This window comes from Salmo salar, chromosome 01 (assembly GCF_965601325.2).
Source record: "Salmo salar chromosome 01, fSalSal1, whole genome shotgun sequence".
Classification (NCBI taxonomy): Eukaryota; Metazoa; Chordata; class Actinopteri; order Salmoniformes; family Salmonidae; genus Salmo; species Salmo salar.
Genome location: NC_138291.1, coordinates 101,139,098 through 101,159,474, shown reverse-complemented (window position 1 = coordinate 101,159,474; position 20,377 = coordinate 101,139,098).

Genomic DNA, 20,377 nt, shown 5'->3' with positions numbered 1-20,377 from the left:
CATGCTCCTGATGAGGTGGTGGATGGTCTCCTGAGGGATCTCCTCCCAGACCTGGACTAAAGCATCCGCCAACTCTTGGACAGTCTGTGGTGCAACGTGGCGTTGGTGGATGGAGCGAGACATGATGTCCCAGATGTGCTCAATTGGATTCAGGTCTGGGGAACGGGCGGGCCAGTCCATAGCATCAATGCCTTCCTCTTGCAGGAACTGCTGACACACTCCAGCCACATGAGGTCTAGCATTGTCTTGCATTAGGAGGAATCCAGGGCCAACCACACCAGCATATGGTCTCACAAGGGGTCTGAGGATCTCATCTCGGTACCTAATGGCAGTCAGGCTACCTCTGGCGAGCACATGGAGGGCTGTGCGGCCCCCCAAAGAAATGCCACCCCACGCCAAACCGGTCATGCTGGAGGATGTTGCTGGCAGCAGAACGTTCTCCACGGTGTCTCCAGACTCTGTCACGTCTGTCACAAGTGCTCAGTGTGAACCTGCTTTCATCTGTGAAGAGCACAGGGCGCCAGTGGCGAATTTGCCAATCTTGGTGTTCTCTGGCAAATGCCAAACGTCCTGCACGGTGTTGGGCTGTAAGCACAATCCCCACCTGTGGACGTCGGGCCCTCATACCACCCTCATGGAGTCTGTTTCTGACCGTTTGAGCAGACACATGCACATTTGCGGCCTGCTGGAGGTCATTTTGCAGGGCTCTGGCAGTTCTCCTCCTGCTCCTCCTTGCACAAAGGCGGAGGTAGCGGTCCTGCTGCTGGGTTGTTGCCCTCCTACGGCCTCCTCCACGTCTCCTGATGTACTGATGTACTGGCCTGTCTCCTGGTAGCGCCTCCATGGTCTGGACACTACGCCGACAGACACAGCAAACCTTGCCACAGCTCGCATTGATGTGCCATCCTGGATGAGCTGCACTGCCTGAGCCACTTGTGTGGGTTGTAGACTCTGTCTCATGCTACCACTAGAGTGAAAGCACCACCAGCATTCAAAAGTGACCAAAACATCAGCCAGGAAGCATAGGAACTGAGAAGTGGTCTGTGGTCCCCACCTGCAGAACCACAACTCTATTGGGGGCATCTTGCTAATTGCGTATAATTTCCACCTGTTGTCTATTCCATTTGCACAACAGCATGTGAAATTTATTGTCAATCAGTGTTGCTTCCTAAATGGACAGTTTGATTTCACAGAAGTGTGATTGATTTATAGTTACATTGTGTTGTTTAAGTGTTCCCTTTATTTTTTGAGCAGTGTACTGTATATATACTTTTTTTTAAATTGACACAATAACTGTTAGCAAAGGTTTCAAATATAGTTGTCGTGCAGGAGCTTGCAGGGATTTGCAGTTTTGCAAGTCTACTTTGAGTTAGCATTTTCAAATCTGAGAGAAAATTGAGCCAGATACAGTGGCTTGCGAAAATATTCACCCCCTTGGCATTTTTCCTATTTTGTTGCCTTACAACCTGGAATTAAAATAGATTTTTGGGGAGTTTGTATCATTGGATTTACACAACATGCCTAGCATTTTGAAGATGCAAAATATTTTTTGTGTGTGAAACAAACAAGAAATAACCCAAAAAAGCAGAACTTGAGTGTGCATAACTATTCACCCCCCCAAAGGCAATACTTTGTAGAGCCACCCTTTGCAGCAATTACAGCTGCAAGTCTCATGGGGTATGTCTCTATAAGCTTGGCACATCTAGCCAATGGGATTTTTGGCCATTTATCAAGGCAAAACTGCTCCAGTTCCTTGAAGTTGGACGGGTTCCGCTTGTGTAAAGCAATCTTTAAGTTTATACCACAGATTCTCAATTGGATTGAGGTCTGGGCTTTCCCCTTAAACCACCTGAGTGTTGCTTTAGCAGTATGCTTAGGGTCATTGTCCTGCTGGAAGGTGAACCTCCGTCCCAGTCTCAAATCTCTGGAAGACTGAAAGAGGTTTCCCTCAAGAATTTCCCTGCATTTAGCGCCATCCATCATTCCTTCAATTCTGACCATTTTCTCAGTCCCTGCCGATGAAAAACATCACTACAGCATGATGCTGCCACCACATTGCATCACTGTGGGGATGGTAATTTCGGGGTGATGAGAGGTGTTGGGTTTGTGCCAGACATAGAGTTTTCCTTTATGGCCAAAAAGCTACATTTTAGTCTCATCTGACCAGAGAACCTTCTTCCATATGTTTGGGAAGTTTCCCACATGCCTTTTGGCGAACACCAAATATGGTTGCTTATTTTTTTTCTGACCATTCTTCCATTAAGCCTAGCTCTGTGGAGTGTACGGCTTAACTTGTTATGGATAGGGGGCAGTATTTTCACGGCCGGATAAAAAACATACCAGATTTAATCTGATTATTACTCCTGCCTCGAAACTAGACTATGTATATAATTATTAGCTTTGGATAGAAAACACTCCAAAGTTTCTAAAACTGTTTGAATGGTGTCTGTGAGTATAACAGAACTCATTTGGCAGGACAAAACCTGTGAAGATTCCAAACAGGAAGCGCCCTCTCTGACCATTTCTTGGCCTTCTTGATCATCTCTATCCAAAACAGGGGATCTCTGCTGTAACGTGACATTTTCTAACGCTCCCATAGGCTTTCAGAAGGCACCAGAACGTTGAATGATGACTTTGCAGGCCATGGCTGAAAAACAGTAGCACATTTGGTAAGTGGTCGATCTGAGAACAATGAGACTGGTGCGCGCGTGCACGAGACGACTCCATGTTTTCATTTTCAGTCTTTGAACGAAAACAACGACTCTCGGAATATTATCGCTTTTTTGCGAGAAAAATTACATAAAATTGATTTTAAACAGAGTTTGACATGCTTCTAAGTACGGTAATGGAATATTTTGAAAATTTTTGTCACGAAATGCGCCGGGCACGTCACCCTTCGTTACCCTTCGGATAGTGTCTTGAACGCACAACAAAACGCCGCAATTTGGATATAACTATGGATTATTTGGAACCAAACCAACATTTGTTATTGAAGTAGAAGTCCTGGGAGTGCATTCTGACGAAGAAGAGCAAAGGTAATCCAATTTTTCTTATAGTAAATCTGAGTTTGGTGAGTACCAAACTTGGTGGGTGTCTAAATAGCTAGCCCTGTGATGCCGGGCTATCTACTGAGAATATTGCAAAATGTGCTTTCACCGAAAAGCTATTTTAAAATCAGACATAGCGAGTGCATAGAGGAGTTCTGTATCTATAATTCTTAAAATAATTGTTATGTTTTTTGTGAACGTTTATCGTGAGTAATTTAGTAAATTCACCGGAAGTATGCTAGTTCTGAACGTCACATGCTAATGTAAAAAGCTGGTTTTTGATATAAATATGAACTTGATTGAACAAAACATGCATGTATTGTATAACACAATGTCCTAGGGGTGTCATCTGATGAAGATCATCAAAGGTTAGTGCTGCATTTAGCTGTGGTTTGGATTTATGTGACATTATATGCTAGCTTGAAAAATGGGTGTCTGATTATTTCTGGCTGGGTACTCTGCTGACATAATCTAATGTTTTGCTTTCGTTGTAAAGCCTTTTTGAAATCGGACAGTGTGGTTAGATAAAAGAGAGTCTTGTCTTTAAAATGGTGTAAAATAGTCATATGTTTGAAAAATGGAAGTTTTTGAGGAATTTGTAATTCGCGCCACGCCCATCATTGGCTATTGGAGCAGGTGTTCCGCTAGCGGAACGTGTAGATGTAAGAGGTTAAAATCAATTTTATGCGATTTTTCTCGTAAAATAGCGATAATATTCCGACCGGGAGACGTCGTTTTTGTTCAAAGACTGAAAATGTAAAATGGACTCTTCACGTCCACGTGCGCACCCGTTTCATTGTTCTCAGATCGACCACTATCCAAATGCTCTACTGTTTTTCAGCCAGGGACTGCAGAGTCATCATTCCCTGTTCTGGCGCCTTCTGAGAGCCTATGGGAGCCTTAGAAAATGTCACGTTACAGCAGAGATCCTCTATTTTCCATAAAGAGGCTATAGAAGGCCAAGAAATGGTCAGAGAGGGCACTTCCTGTATGCACTCTTCTCAGGTTTTGGCCTGCCATACGAGTTCTGTTATACTCTGTTATACTCATACCCGACTCTGTTATACTCATAATCGATTTAATCTGGTTATTACTCCTGCCCAGAAACTAGAATATGCATGTAATTATTTTATTTGTATAGAATACACCCTAAAGTTTCTAAAACTGTTTGAATGGTGTCTGTGAGTATAACTCATATGGCATTATTGACACATTGTACCAACATCAAAGAGCCATTCCAGACTGAGGTAAGGTGGACTTTTAGAGTTGTGTTTGCCAGACTAATGGTTAACAGCAATAGAAAAGTAATTGTTTGACTGCTTTACTACAGATTGCTCAGGACTTCTCTATTTTAAAAACTCAGACTAATCGGGGAAACTCACTGAGAACTGGATATTGGTCTTCAATGACTAATCGGGGGATTTTAGTGATGTTCTATATACATGCAGGCCTCAACCACTACCCTGAGAGCATTTGATTCAGTGTATCATGCAGCCCTCAGGTTCATTACAAATCAAAAACGTCTAACACATCATTGTGATCTCTACAGCGCTGCTGGCTGGTCATCATTGTCTCTGTTCTTTTTTAGTCAGGTCGGTAAATAAATATCAATTACCTCCCATTCTCATTTGCTTCTAACAGTACCAAAACTCAGAACAGGTCATGGTAGAAATAGTTTTAGCTACTTAGCTACGTGGTCCTGGAATTCTCTCTTGAACATTTTAAAATTTGATTATCGAGTTTCGTTGGTGGAGTTTAAACACTTGATTGATGTATATATCATAGAAGAGTGTATTTGTCTTTAGGACAACTGATTTTAGTCAAGACTTTTGTGTTTTAATGTAATATGTAACTGTTGTACTGTATGTGTTTATAGATTTGTTTAATGTTGTGTTAGTGTATGTAAGTTGTTTGTCTGAAATGTTGTTACCCCTGCTGCTATTGGACCAAGTCTCTCTTGGAAAAGAGATGTTCTCAATGAGAACAACCCGTATAAATAAAGGTAAAATAAAAAAGAAATAAAATTACAAAAAATGTAGCCTTGCCAGCCGAGAGAAGCAAGCCAAAGATCTTCCTCTTTCGAAGTGCAGGTATAGATTGAAATTACCCTGCAGGTGGTGCCTAAGATGCTCATTTATTTTTAGCCTGAAACATTCAAGTTATTCACTAAACATTCTTCTCTCCAGATTCACAAGTTGACATCGCTTTAAGACTTCTGCCAGCCATCCTCCCAACACCAGTCTACAAGATTGTCAGGAAGACATTCCGACCCAGCTTCAAAGAGACCAGAAAGTCCTTCATATACTTGCAGCCTGTAGGTTTAAATAGTGGACAGGCATAGGGAAATTAGATGATAGACCTTTAATGAAAGGAACTGCATTCCAAAAGTTAGTATGCATAACTAAACACTCCAAGACATTTTAAATGAATGTTGTTGAAGATGTAGGCATCAAACTCAGTGCCTCTTTGCTAGACATCATGGGAAAATCAAAAGAAATCAGCCAGACCTCCACAAGTCTGGTTCATTCTTGGGAGAAATTTCCAAATGCCTGAAGGTACCACATTCATCTGTACAAACAATAGTATGCAAGTATAAACACCATGGGACCACGCAGCTGTCATACCGCTCAGGAAGGAGACGCGTTCTGTTTCCTAGAGATGAACATGCGTAGTGCGAAAAGTGCAAATCAATCCCAGAACAACAGCAAAGGACCATGTGAACATGCTGGAGGAAACGGGTACAAAAGTATCTATGTCCACAGTAAAACAAGTCCTATATCAACATAACCTGAAAGGCTGCTCAGCAAGGAAGAAGCCACTGCTCCAAAACCGCCATAAAAAAGCCAGACTATGGTTTGCAACTGCACATGGGGACAAAGATCGTACTTTTTGGAGAAATGTCCTCTGGTCTGATGAAACAAAATTAGAACTGTTTGGCCATGATGACCATCGTTATGTTTGGAGGAAAAAGGGGGAGGCTTGCAAGCCAAAGAACACCATTCCAAATCTGAAGTACGGGATGGCAGCATCAAGTTGTGGGGGTGCTTTGCTGCAGGACGGACTGGTGCACTTCACAAAATAGATGGCATCATGAGGTAGGAAATTTATCTGGATATACTGAAGTATATATACAGTTGAAGTCGGAAGTTTACATACACCTTAGCCAAATACATTTAAACTCAGTTTTTCACTATTCCTGACATTTTATCCTAGTAAAAATTCCCTGTCTTAGGTCAGTTAGGATCACCACTTTATTTTAAGAATGTGAAATGTCACAATAATAGTAGAGAGAATGATTTATTTCAGCTTTAATTTCTTTAATCACATTCCCAGTGGGTCAGAAGTTTACATGCACTCAATTTGTATTGGAAACATTGCCTTTAAATTGTTTATCTTGGGTCAAACATTTCGAGTAGCCTTCCACAAGCTTCCCACAATAAGTTGGGTGAATTTTGTTCCATTCCTCCTGACAGAGCTGGTGTAACTGAGTCAGGTTAGTAGGCCTCCATGCTCGCACAAGCGTTTCAGTTCTGCCCACAAATGTTCTATAGGATTGAGGTCAGGGTGTTGTGATAGCCACTCCAATACCTTGACTTTGTTGTCCTTAAACCATTTTGCCACAACTTTGGAAGTATGCTTGGGGTCATTGTCCATTTGGAAGACCCATTTGCGACCAAGCTTTAACTTCCTGACTGATGTCTTAAGATATTGCTTCAATATGTCCACCTAATCTTCCTCATTATGCTATCTATTTTGTGATGTGCACCAGTCCCTCCTGCAGCAAAGCACCCACACAACATGATGCTGCCACCCCCGTCATCCAAGGTTGGGATGGTGTTCTTCGGCTGCAAGCCTCCCCCTTTTTCCTCCAAACATAATGATGGTTGTTATGGCCAAACCTACTACCTACTATTACCTACTACCATACCCCGTTCAAAGGCACTTAAATCCTTCAACCTCTGAATGGCACACATACACAATACATGTCTCAACTGTCTCAAGGCTTAAAAATCATCCTTTAACCTGTCTCTTCCCCTTCATCTACACTGATTTGAAGTGGATTTAACAAGTGACAATAAGATTTCATAGCTTTCACATGGATTCACCTGGTCAATCTATGTCATGGAAAGAGCAGGTGTCCTTAATGCCTTGGTCACTCTATGTAGATGTAGTAGTAATAGCAGGGTCTGATATTCAGTTGTAACATGGACGAAAGGAATTGAGACTGCCTTGCCTGCAGATGTGAATGATGTGAAAGTGTTACTGAGCAAAAAAAGAAATCTAGGTTATAGTGTGTCAGTGATAGAAAAATCTGCTCAGCTGGTGTAGAGAAATGTTTCGGTGTGTTCTAAATGGCACACTATAGCTCCTGGTCAAAAGTAGCGCACTATATATGGAAAAGGGTGCTTTTTGAGATGCGGCCTGTGAGTGCAGGAAGGATGTCTCCCTGGCCACCTGCTGCTTGCACCAGTGTGTGTGTGTGTGTGTGTGTGTGTGTGTGTGTGTGTGCTCTGCTATGAGGAGTCCAGAGAATAGAACACCTAATGAAATCGGATGAGTGGGAGATGACAGGTGCAATGACAGCTCTGTGACAGGGATCTGAGAGGGGGATTCATAAGTTATCACACCTGTGAACCCCTGCTCTTTTGTTTCAAGGTGAGATGGAGGATAGACTGGGAAGAGAGAGGTAGGGAGATAGAGAGGCAGAGAAAGAGAGAAAACAGGTGTGAGGGAGAGGGAGAGAGAGAGAGAGAGAATCATGAGCCTATGGGCTCCTGAGTTGTTCTGCAAAAAGTAATATTATAGCTGGATAAATGTAGATAAACTTTTTCGCAAGGACTTATACAGGATACTACCCTCTGCATCAAAAACGTACATTTACATTTCATATTTTAGTAATTTAGCAGACGCTCTTATCCAGAGCGACTTACAGTAGTGAGTGCATACATTTCATAAAAAAATGTTTTTCCGTACTTCCAACCAAATCAAAATTCCATACCTAAAACCTTGAGTTTGGAGAAAATTACCTGAATGGATTCTTACTACCAAGGACAATCAAGAAAGGAAAAGAAAACCTGCAGAAGAAGCACAGCGGAAACCTGGAAATACCACCCAGCACAAAACTGAGTGAGTAATGTTCAGTCTGAACCTACTTCTGAAGCCAAAAAACAAAAGACAATCTCTAGGTAATTTTGCTGCTAGGTCAGAACAGACCTGGCTGCAACATCAATTAGCAGTGAAGTGAGATGTGTGAAAAGTCTTGAGCCTAACAATGGCAGCAGAGTTTCACATCCTCCCCCACCCAAATGCAGAGGCCTTTGAAGCCCCCTGCACCATGGCGTGTCCCCTTGCAGATGTCATCACAGTACAGTACCACTTGGATATTCTAAGTAACACTGCACAGAATAAGTACAAAAAGAAGCTCCTCAAGGACAACCAGAGAAAATATTAGCTGACTGCTACAAAGAGCGGAACGTAAGCAACATACCATCCCCTGGCATGGCACAGTGCTATAAGAGCACACTAACCCTATATCAAGAGAGAGGGTATTGGCCCAGGGGGGAAACTCAGAATACTAGACATTGAGGAAATTGAAACATCATCTGTCACTGCGTACAAGTCTGGGACAGTAATGGTGCAGGGCATCCTCAAGCAGTTCCAGCAGGACTTTAACGGAATCAAAGAGCGAGCACAGCAGGAAAAGCGCTCTCTCGGTGACGACACTCCCACCCTGAGTGAGTCTGATCACACCTCTTCAAACTGTCCTGCATACGAGAATAGCCACCCCCCCAGCACTGAACACGCCCAGGTACCACTACTGCACTGCTCCTCCATCATTGAGAGGGATAAATTCAGAGCTGGAGAGAGACATGGTGGTGGAGCTCAGAGAGCTAGACCACACAATCCAGACAGATGAAACCCACAAAAGACTTGCACAACAATACCCCCCAACAAGATCCGGAGGGCATAAGGTGGAGATGGACGGCTGTCTGAGTGAGCTGGCTGCACTCCAGACTAGGGGTAAATTCACAGAGCTGGAGAGATACATGGTGGTTGAGCTCAGAGAGCTAATCCACACAATCCAGACAGATCAAATCCACAAAACAGACCTGCACAACAATACCCCCCCAGCAAGATCCGGAGGGCGGAAGGTAGAGATGGACGACTGTCTGAGAGAGCTGGCTGCACTCTGGACTGAGGTGGGAGAACTTAAGGAGTGAAGGAGGAGGGAGAGAAACAAATGGCACATATAACAGCACTGAAGGAGGGGGAGGGGTTCGATTACAGCCTCAAAATGGCCAGAAACAAAGTACTTTCTTCTGAAACTCATCAGTCTGTTCTTGTTCTGATAAATGAAGGCTATTCCATGTGAGAAATTGCAGAGAAACTGAAGATCTCGTACAGCGCTGTGTATTACTCCCTTCACAGAACAGCGCAAACTGGCTCTAACCAGAATAGAAAGAGGAGTGGGAGGCCCCGGTGCACAACTGACCAAGAGGACAAGTACATTAGAGTGTCTAGTTTGAGAAACAGACGCCTCACAAGTCCTCAACTGCAGCTTCATTAAATAGTACCCGCAAAACACCAGTCTCAACGTCAACAATGAAGAGGAGACTCCGGGATGCTAGCCCCAAACTTTAATTTATTTTATTTCACCTTTATTTAACCAGGTAGGCTAGTTGAGAACAAGATCTCATTTACAACTGCGACCTGTCCAATATAAAGCAAAGCAGTTCGACACAAACAACAACACAGAGTTACACATGTAATAAACAAACATACAGTCAATAATACAGTAGAAAAAGTTTATAAACACTGTGTGCAAGTGAGGTAGGATATTGGAGGTAAGGCAATAAATAGGCCATGGCGGCGAAGTAATTACAATAGCAATTAAACACTGGAATGGTAGATGTGCAGAAGATGAATGTGCAAGTAGAGATACTGGGGTGCAAAGGAGCAAGATAAATAAATACAGTATGGAGATGTGGTAGTTGGATGGGCTATTTACAGATGGGCTATGTACAGGTGTGGTGATCTGTGAGCTGCTCTGACAGCTGGTGCTTAAAGTTAGTGAGGGAGATATGAGTCTCCAGCTTCAGTCATTTTTGCAGTTTGTTCCAGTCATTGGCAGCAGAGAACTGGAAGGAAAGGCGGCCAAAGTAAGAATTGGCTTTGGAGGTGACCAGTGAGATGATATACCTGCTGGAGCGCATGCAACAGGTGGGTGCTGCTATGGTGACCAGTGAGCTGAGATAAGTTAGGGCTTTACCTAGCAGAGACTTGTAAATGACCTGGAGCCAGTGGGTTTGGCGACGAGTTTGAGGTGAGGGCCAGCCAACGAGAGCGTACAGGTCACAGTGGTGCGTAGTATATGGGGCTTTGGTGACAAAACGGATGGCACTGTGATAGACTGCATCCAATTTGTTGAATATAGTGTTGGAGGCTATTTTCTAAATGACATCGTCGAGGTTCGGTAGGATGGTCAGTTTTACGAGGATATGTTTGGCAGCATGAGTGAAGGATGCTTTGTTGCGAAATAGGAAGCCGGTTCTAGATTTAATTTTGGACTGGAGATGCTTAATGTGAGTCTGGAAGAGGAGTTTGCAGTCTAACCAGACACCTAGGTATTTGTAGTTGTCCACATATTCTAAGTCAGAACTGTCCAGAGTAGTGATGCTGGATGGTCGGGCAGTTGCGGGCAGCGATCGGTTGAAGAGCATGCATTTAGTTTTACTTGCATTTAAGACCAGTTGGAGGCCACGGTTGGAGAGTTGTATGCATTGAAGCTCGTCTGGAGGTTAGTTAACATAGTGTCCAAAGAAGGGCCAGAGTTATACAGAATGGTGTTATCTGCGTAGAGGTGGATCAGAGAATCACCAGCAGCAAGAGCGACATCACTGATGTATACAGAGAAGAGAGTCGGCCCGAGAGAATGCCAGAGGTCAGGACAACAGGCCCTCCGATTTGACACACTGAACTCTATCAGAGAAGTAGTTGGTGAACCAGGCAAGGCAGTCATTTGAGAAACCAAGGCTGTTGAGTCTGCCGATAAGAATGTGGTGATTGACAGAGTCAAAAGCCTTGGCCAGGTCGATGAATACGGCTGCACAGCAATGTCTCTTATCGATGGCGGTTATGATATCGCTTAGGACCTTGAGCGTGGCTGAGGTGCACCCATGACCAGCTCTGAAACCAGATTCCATAGCGGAAAAGGTACGGTGGGATTCGAAATGGTCGGTAATCTGTTTGTTATCCTCTTACATCTAGACGTTCCGCTAGCGGAACACCTGCTCCAATATCCAATGATAGGCGTGGCGCGAATTACAAATTCCTCAAAAATACAAAAACTTCAATTTTTCAAACATATGACTATTTCACAGCATTTTAAAGACAAGACTCTCCTTTATCTAACCACACTGTCCGATTTCAAAAAGGATTTACAGCGAAAGCAAAACATTAGATTATGTCAGCAGAGTACCAAGCCAGAAATAATCAGACACCCATTTTTCAAGCTAGCATATAATGTCACAAAAACCCAGAAGACAGCTAAATGCAGCACTAACCTTTGATGATCTTCATCAGATGACACACCTAGGACATTATGTTATACAATACATGCATGTTTTGTTCAATCAAGTTCATATTTATATCAAAAAACAGCTTTTTACATTAGCATGTGACGTTCAGAACTAGCATACCCCCCGCAAACTTCCGGGGAATTTGCTAACAATTTACTAAATTACTCACGATAAACGTTCACAAAAAGCATAACAATTATTTTAAGAATTATAGATACAGAACTCCTCTATGCACTCGATATGTCCGATTTTAAAATAGCTTTTTGGTGAAAGCACATTTTGCAATATTCTAAGTACATAGCCCAGCCATCACGGGCTAGCTATTTAGACACCCGGCAAGTTTAGCACTCACCAATATCAGATTTACTATTATAAAAGTTTGATTACCTTTTGTTGTCTTCGTCAGAATGCACTCCCAGGACAGCTACTTCAATAACAAATGTTGGTTTGGTCCAAAATAATCCATCGTTATATCCGAATAGCGGCGTTTTGTTCGTGCGTCCCAGACACTATCCGAAATGGTAAATCAGGGTCGTGCACATGGCGCAATTCGTGACAAAAAAAATCTAAATATTCCATTACCGTACTTCGAAGCATGTCAACCGCTGTTTAAAATCCATTTTTATGCAATTTTTCTCGTAAAAAAGCGATAATATTCCGACCGGGAATGTTCATTTAGCTAAACAGAGGAAAGAAAACAAAGCTTTCGGTCGACGCGGGCACGAGCCTGAGTCTCACAGTACTGTAACCAGCCACTACCCAAACGCGCTACTTTGTTTCAGCCAGAGCCTGCAAAGCCACAATTCAGCGTTTTGCCGCCTTCTGAGAGCCTATGGCAGCCGTAGGAAGTGTCACGGGACAGCTAAGATCCTCACTCTTCAATAAACAGAGACAAGAAGAACGACACCTTGTCAGACAGGCCACTTCCTGCATGAGATCTTCTCAGGTTTTTGCCGGCCATATGAGTTCTGTTATACTCACAGACACCATTCAAACAGTTTTAGAAACTTTAGGGTGTTTTCTATCCAAAGCCAATAATTATATGCATATTCTAGTTAATGGGCAGGAGTAGTAACCAGATTAAATCGGGTACGTTTTTTTATCCAGCCGTGAAAATACTGCCCCCTAGCCATAACAGGTTAACTTGGCTTTCGAAGTCCTTAGAAAGGCAGGGTAGAATAGATATGGGTCTGTAGCAGTTTGGGTCTATAGTGTCTCCCCCTTTGAAGTGGGGCATGACTGCGGCAGCTTTCCAATCATTGGGAATCTCAGACGATACGAAAGAGAGGTTGAACAGGCTAGTAATAGGGGTTGCAACAATGGCGGATCATTTTAGAAAGAGAGGGTCCAGATTGTCTTGCCCGGCTGATTTGTAGGGATCCAGATTTTGCTGCTCTTTCAGAACATCAGCTATCTGGATTTTGGTGAAGAAGAAATGGGGGAGGCTTGGGCAAGTTGCTGTGGTGGGTGCAGTGCTGTTGACCAGGGTAGGGGTAGCCAGGTGGAAAGCATGGCCAGCCGTAGAAAAATGCTTATTGAAATTCTCAATTATAGTGGATTTACTGGTGGTGACAGTGTTTCCTAGCCTCAATGCAGTGGGCAGCTGGGAGGAGGTGCTCTTATTCTCCATGGACTTTACAGTGTCCCAGAACTTTTTGGAGTTTGTGCTACAGGATGCACATTTCTGCTTGAAAAAGCTAGCCTTAGCTTTCCTAACTGCCTGTGTATACTGGTTCCTAACTTCCCAGAAAAGTTGCATATCACGGGGGCTATTCGATGCTAATGCAGAACGCCACAGGATGTTTTTGTGCTGGTCAAGGGCAGTCAGGTCTGGAGAGAAACAAGGGCTATATCTGTTCCTGGTTCTATTTTTTTGGAATGGGGCATACTTATTTAAGATGGTGAGGAAGGCACTTTTAAAGAATAACCAGACATCCTCTACTGACAGGATGAGGTCAATATCCTTCCAGGATACCCGGTCCAGGTCGATTAGAAAGGCCTGCTCGCTGAAGTGTTTTTTTAGGGAGATTTTGCCGGTGATGAGGGGTGGTTGTTTGACCGCAGACACATTACGGATGCAGGCAATGAGGCAGTGATCGCTGAGATCTTGAAAACAGCAGAGATGTATTTGGAGGGCAAGTTGGTCGGGATGATATCTATGAGGGTGCCGTTTTTACGGATTTGGGGTTGTACCTGGTGGGTTCATTGATAATTTGTGTGAGATTGAGGGCATCAAGCTTAGATTGTAGGATGGCCGGGGTGTTAAGCATGTCCCAGTTTAGGTCACCTAGCAGCACGATCTCTGAAGATAGATGGGGGGCAAACAATTCACATATGGTGTCCAGGACACAGCTGGGGGCAGAGGGTGGTCTATAGCAAGTGGCAACGGTGAGAGACTTGTTTCTGGAAAGGTCGATTTTTAAAAGTAGAAGCTTGAATTGTTTGGGCACAGACCTCGATAGTAAGACAGGACTCTGCAGGCTATCTCTGCACTAGAATGCAACACCGCCCCCTTTGGCAGTTCTATCTTGTCGGAAAATGATATAGTTAGGGATGGAAATTTCAGGGGTTTTGGTGGTCTTCCTAAACCAGGATTCAGACACAGACAGGACATCCGGGTTGGCAGAGTGTGCTAAAGTAGTGACTAAAACAAACTTAGGGAGGAGGCTTCTAATGTTAACATGCATGAAACCAAGGCTTTTACTGTTACAGAAGTTAACAAATGAGAGTGCCTGGGGAACGGGAGTGGAGCTAAGCACTGCAGGTCCTGGATTAACCTCTACATCACCAGAGGCAGAGAGGAGAAGTAGGATGAGGGTACGGCTAAAGTCTCTAAGAACTGGTCGTCTAGTACGTTCGGAACAGAGATTAAAAGGAGCAGGTTTCTGGGCGTGGTAGACTAGATTCAAAGCATGACATACAGACAAAGGTATGGTAGGATGTGAATACATTGGAGGTTAACCTAGGCATTGAGTGACGATGAGAGAGGTATTGTCTCTAGAGACATCATTTAAAACAGGTGAGTTCACCGCATGTGTAGGAGGTGGAACATTAGGGTTAAGTACGGCATACTGAGCACGGCTGGAGCTTCTACAATGAAATAAGACAATAATCACTAACCAAAACAGCAGTGGATAAGGCATATTGACATTAGGGAGAGGCATGCGTAGCTGAGTGATCTTAAGGTCCAGTGTGTAGCTAGGCGGGCTGGAGACACAACGATTCAGACAGCTAGCGGGACGGGGCTAGCATTCCAGCAGAAGGGCTTTAGAGGGACGTCGCGACAGAAGAAGTCTGTTGTAGCCCCCTCGTGCGGTTAAGTCGGCAGACCAGTCGTGATGGATCAGCATGGGTCCATGTAGTAAAATGGTCCAGGCCAATTGGCAAAATAGGTATAGTAGCCCAAGAAATTGGCTGATTTACCGCTTCAGCTAACAGTCCGGTATGCTTTAGACAGCTAGCGGGCCTTGGATAGCATGCATGAAACCAAGGCTTTTACGGTTACAGAAGTCAACCCCTAACCCTAACCCTGGAGACACGGTAATTCAGACAGCTAGCAGGCCGGGGCTAGCAAGCTAGCAGAAGGACCTTAGAGGAACGTCGCGACGGAGGAAAGTCTGTTTTAGCCTCCATGTGCGGTGACGTCGATAGACCAGTCGTGATGGATTAGTAGGATTCCGAGTAGAAGAGGGGTCCAATTGGCAAAATAGGTATTGTGGCCCAAGAAATTGGCCGATGGATCTATTCAGCTAACAGTCCAATATTCTCTAGACAGCTACCAGGCCGCGGCTAGCAGATGGGCATTCAGGGGAAGTCGTGACGGAGGGGCCTGTAGGAAAAAAACCCTCGGGCAGATGACGTCGGTAGTCCAGTCGTGACGAATAAGCAGGGCTTCGTTGAGTAAAAGGGGTCCAGGCCAATTGGCAAAATAGGTATAGTGGCCCGAGAAATTGGCCGATGGGCCTATTAACTAACAGTCCGATATGCTCTCGACAGCTAGCGGGCCGTGGCTAGTAGGCTAGCAGATGGGCATTCAGGGGACGTCACAACGTAGGGGCCAGTTGAGTACCCCCTCGAGCAGATTATGTCGGTAGTCCAGTCGTGAAGGATCGGCGGGGTTCCGTGCCCCGTACCGGCAGTAGAAGGGGTCCGGGTATTGTAGCCCAGGAGTGGCTGATGGGCTTCTTCAGCTAGCCGGGAGATGCGCCTAGCATGGGCTAGCTCCAGCCTAATTGCTGCTTGCTTCGGGACAGATGTTAGCCAGGAGTAGTCACTCGGATTGCAGCTAGCTAGCTGCGATGATCCAGGTGAAAAGGTTCAGAGATTGCGTTAGGAATCCGGGGATATGGAGAGAAAATATGTCTGGTATGCTCTGGTTTGAATCGCGTTGTACAAACTGGCAAGAGCTTTCTGAGCTAAAGGTTAGCTGATCACCACTAGCAGTGGTTAGCTGACTACTAGCTAGTAGCTTGTGAGCTGGCTAGCTTCTGTTGGGGGATTCCGGTTCCGAGGTAAATAAAAATACAGATTCACACCACATTGGGTGAGGCGGGTTGGAGGAGAGTATTTTCAGGTTGAGGTTTAGAAAAATATAAAAAGATATGCGAAGAAAAATATATAAAAAGATGTCTTCATGGGACACGACAAGATGAAGGACAAAGACGTCTGACTTCTGGGAAAATTGGAACACAATAAACAAACAACAAAAATAGTTATCTATCCAAAACGGAGATGTGTGGATAAACCACCTCGCTAATCTTTTTGGTTCTATAACAAAGAACAAACAGCAAAAACATATACATGATCATTTACAAATCTTAGAATCAGCTATTAAATACCAGCAGAACCCACCGGATTCTCCAATTACATTGAATGAACTACAGGACAAAACACAAACCCTCCAACCCAAAAAGGCCTGTGGTGCTGATGGTATCCTACATGAAATTATAAAATATACAGACCACAAATTCTAATTGGCTATACTTAAACTCTTTCACATCATCCTTGACTCTGGCATCTTCCCCAATATTTGGAACCAAGGACTGATAACCCCAATCCCCAAAAGTGGAGACAAATTTGACCCCAATAACTACCGTGGGAAATGCGTCAACAGCAACTTTGGGAAAATCCTCTGCATTATCAGTAAAAATAATGTACTGAGCAAATGTCAAATTGGCTTTTTACCAAATTACCGAACGACAGACCACGTATTCACCCTACACACCCTAATTGACAAACAAACTACCCAACACAGACTCAATTTGGCACAAGGGTCTGCTATACAAATTGATGGAAAGTGTTGTTGGGGGAAAAACACATGACATCATAAAATCCATGCACACAAACAACAAGTTTACGGTTAAAATTGGCAAAAAACACATTTCTTTCCACAGGGCTATAGGGTGAGACAGGGATGCAGCTTAAGCCCCACCCTCTTCAACATATTATATATCAATGAATTGGCAAGGGCACTAGAACAGTCTGCAACACCAGGCCTCACCCTACTAGAATCTGAAGTCAAATGTCTACTGTTTGCTGATGATCTGGTGCTTCTGTCACCAACCAAGGATGTCCTACAGCAGCACCTAGATCTTCTGCACAGATTATGCCAGACCTGGGCCCTGACAGTACATCTCAGTAAGACAAAAATAATGGTGTTGCAAAAAACGTCAAGTTGCCAGGACCACAAATACAAATTCCATCTTGACATCGTTGCTCTAGACCACACAAAAAAACTATGCATACCTCAGCCTAAACATCAATGCCACAGGTAACTTACACAGTTCTGTAAACTACCTGAGAGACAAGGGCCGTATATGCCATAAAAAGAAACATACATTTTGACATAACAATTCAAATTTGGCAAAGAAATACTTGAATCAGTTAAAGAACCCATTGCCCTATATGGTTGTGAGGTCTGGGGTCCGCTCACCAACCACAAATTCACAAAATGGGACAAAAAATATCCTCCGTGTACAACGTTCCAAATGGCCAATTCGAAAGAATCTGCTGAATTGGACAATCGCTTCTTCAATCGGGCCTACAGTGCTCAGGTCCTGAAATGTTAAGGTATAAGTGTAATATAAAGGTAACATAAAGGGCCGGACGACTTGACAGAGAGAGCTTGTTGTGAAGGGGAGTGCCTCGTGATGCATCAGAGAGAGTGTACTTTGTTACAAAATACAGCATTGAAGCAGAGAACATTAAAAATAATAATGAAAAAGAATAGGGAATCATCCAAAGTGATACGCCAAGTCTTCCCAGAGCTACCAGCCATAAGGTTTAAGAGATGTCCTGCCCTAAATAAAAAATGTGTTCACTCCCTGGTGACTCTCAAAAAACATGGCTGGACCACAAAGACAGGAGCTCTTCTAAATGCAACCAGTGCAACCATTGCAGAAATATTGCACAGAAAAAGTGTTTTGTTGACACTGCTTCTAAAATGGAGTATCATTTCATTAACTGCAACACCACTCATGTCATCTACAGATTGGAATGTCTGCAGTGCAAGGTGTTCTACAGTGGATGGACAAAGAGACGCCTTCAAGACCGCTTAGCAGAACACAAGTATGCCATACGGGTAGGCAATGAAGACTACCCGTATGGCAAGGCACTACAAGTCCTTAAACATTTACATTTACATTTACGTCATTTAGCAGACGCTCTTATCCAGAGCGACTTACAAATTGGTGCATTCACCTTATGATATCCAGTGGAACAACCACTTTACAATAGTACATCTATATCCTTTTTTTTGGGGGGGGGGGGGGGGTTAAAAGGATTACTATATCCTATCCCAGGTATTCCTTAAAGAGGTGGGGTTTCAGGTGTCTACGGAAGGTGGTGATTGACTCCGCTGTCCTGGCGTCGTGAGGGAGCTTGTTCCACTATTGGGGTGCCAGAGTAGCGAACAGTTTTGACTGGGCTGAGGGGGAACTGTGCTTCCGCAGAGGTAGGGGGGCCAGCAGGCCAGAGGTGGATGAACGCAGTGCCCTTGTTTGGGTGTAGGGCCTGATCAGAGCCTGAAGGTACGGAGGTGCCTTTCCCCTCACAGCTCCGTAGGCAAGCACCATGGTCTTGAAGCAGATGCGAGCTTCAACTGGAAGCCAGTGGAGTGTGCGGAGGAGCGGGGTGATGTGAGAGAACTTGGGAAGGTTGAACACCAGACGGGCTGCGGCGTTCTGGATGAGTTGTAGGGGTTTAATGGCACAGGCAGGGAGCCCCGCCAACAGGGAGTTGCAGTAATCCAGACGGGAGATGACAAGTGCCTGGATTAGGACCTGCGCCGCTTCCTGTGTAAGGCAGGGTCATACTCTGCGAATGTTGTATAGCATGAACCTACAGGATTGGGTCACCGCCTTGATGTTAGCGGAGAACGACAGGGTGTTGTCCAGGGTCACGCCGAGGCTCTAAGCACTCTGGGAGGAGGACACAATGGAGTTGTCCACCGTGATGGCGAGATCATGGAAAGGGCAGTCCTTCCCCGGGAGGAAGAGCAGCTCCGTCTTGCCGAGGTTCAGCTTGAGGTGGTGATCCGTCATCCACACTGATATGTCTGCCAGACATGCAGAGATGCGATTCGCCACCTGGTTATCAGAAGGGGGAAAGGAGAAGATTAATTGTGTGTCGTGTGCGTAGCAATGGCAACCCTGCCTCCCTACAAGCTATGGGTGTTGATCATGTTCTGGCCTCAATTAGAAAAGGGAACAGTCTTAAACAGCTAAACCAAAGTGAAGGTTTGGGGATTTACAAACTACAGGCCACTAAGTACCCTGGTTTAAATGAAGATTTGGATTTCTCACCTTCCTGTAGGGTCTTGAGAGGTCCTTTTGCTGTCATCCACTGGACTTTTTGCTCTATTGACCTCAGCTATGTTTAGACATGTGTGGTCCATGTTTGCTATGTTCTAGTTTCCTATGAATTGATGGGTCTCCTATACATAAAACTTTGCCCAGTCATATTCAAGTTTAGGACTACCTTTCTAGGTGTTGTGATGCTTCTAGCCTTGAGATGCATTTTTTATAAAATATCTACAGTATTGCTTACTAGGTGTTGTCCAATGAAATCTGTAACCACTCCCTCTTCAAATCAGGGTTACTCCCTCTTCAAATCAGGGTTGATTGGAAAAACCTGTTCAAAAGAGGACATTGTATTATCATATCTTTATACTCCCTGATGAAGGCCATGCAGCCGAAACGCATCAGCATTTTTAAAAACGTTGTTTCCATTGAACAAGCCATACAAATAAAGGCATTTGAATTCATTATATGAAGAGTGCCTTGGTCCTCCTTCCATTTGGATGACATAATAGGACATTTTAAAATGTCTCTCTTATTTTGTAACTTGTGTGAGTGTAATATTTACTGTTCACTTTTTATTGTTTATTTCACTTTTGTTTATCCAAGCCCCTTGATTTGGATTGAGAGCGAGAGAGAGAAAGAATATAAAGTGGACAGGTGGTACATTTAGCCATCAGTCTAGTCTGTCCACAGAGGAAGAGTCCTCAGCAAAGATAATGACAGCCTGTGATGACACTCACACCATGTATAAATACTGTATGCCCCTTGAGCAGATGTAGGCCCTCTAGTATACTGCTGTAGAGAGAGGTTAGTCATTCTAAAGGACTTTGTAGGAGACAGGTCAGTGTTACACAAGAAGAGGTGTCATCAAAGCAATTTAGTTGAACCTTTGACATCTTTTTAGCGTGGTGATGTGTTAGTATGTTCACTACAGACTGAACCAAATAATAAT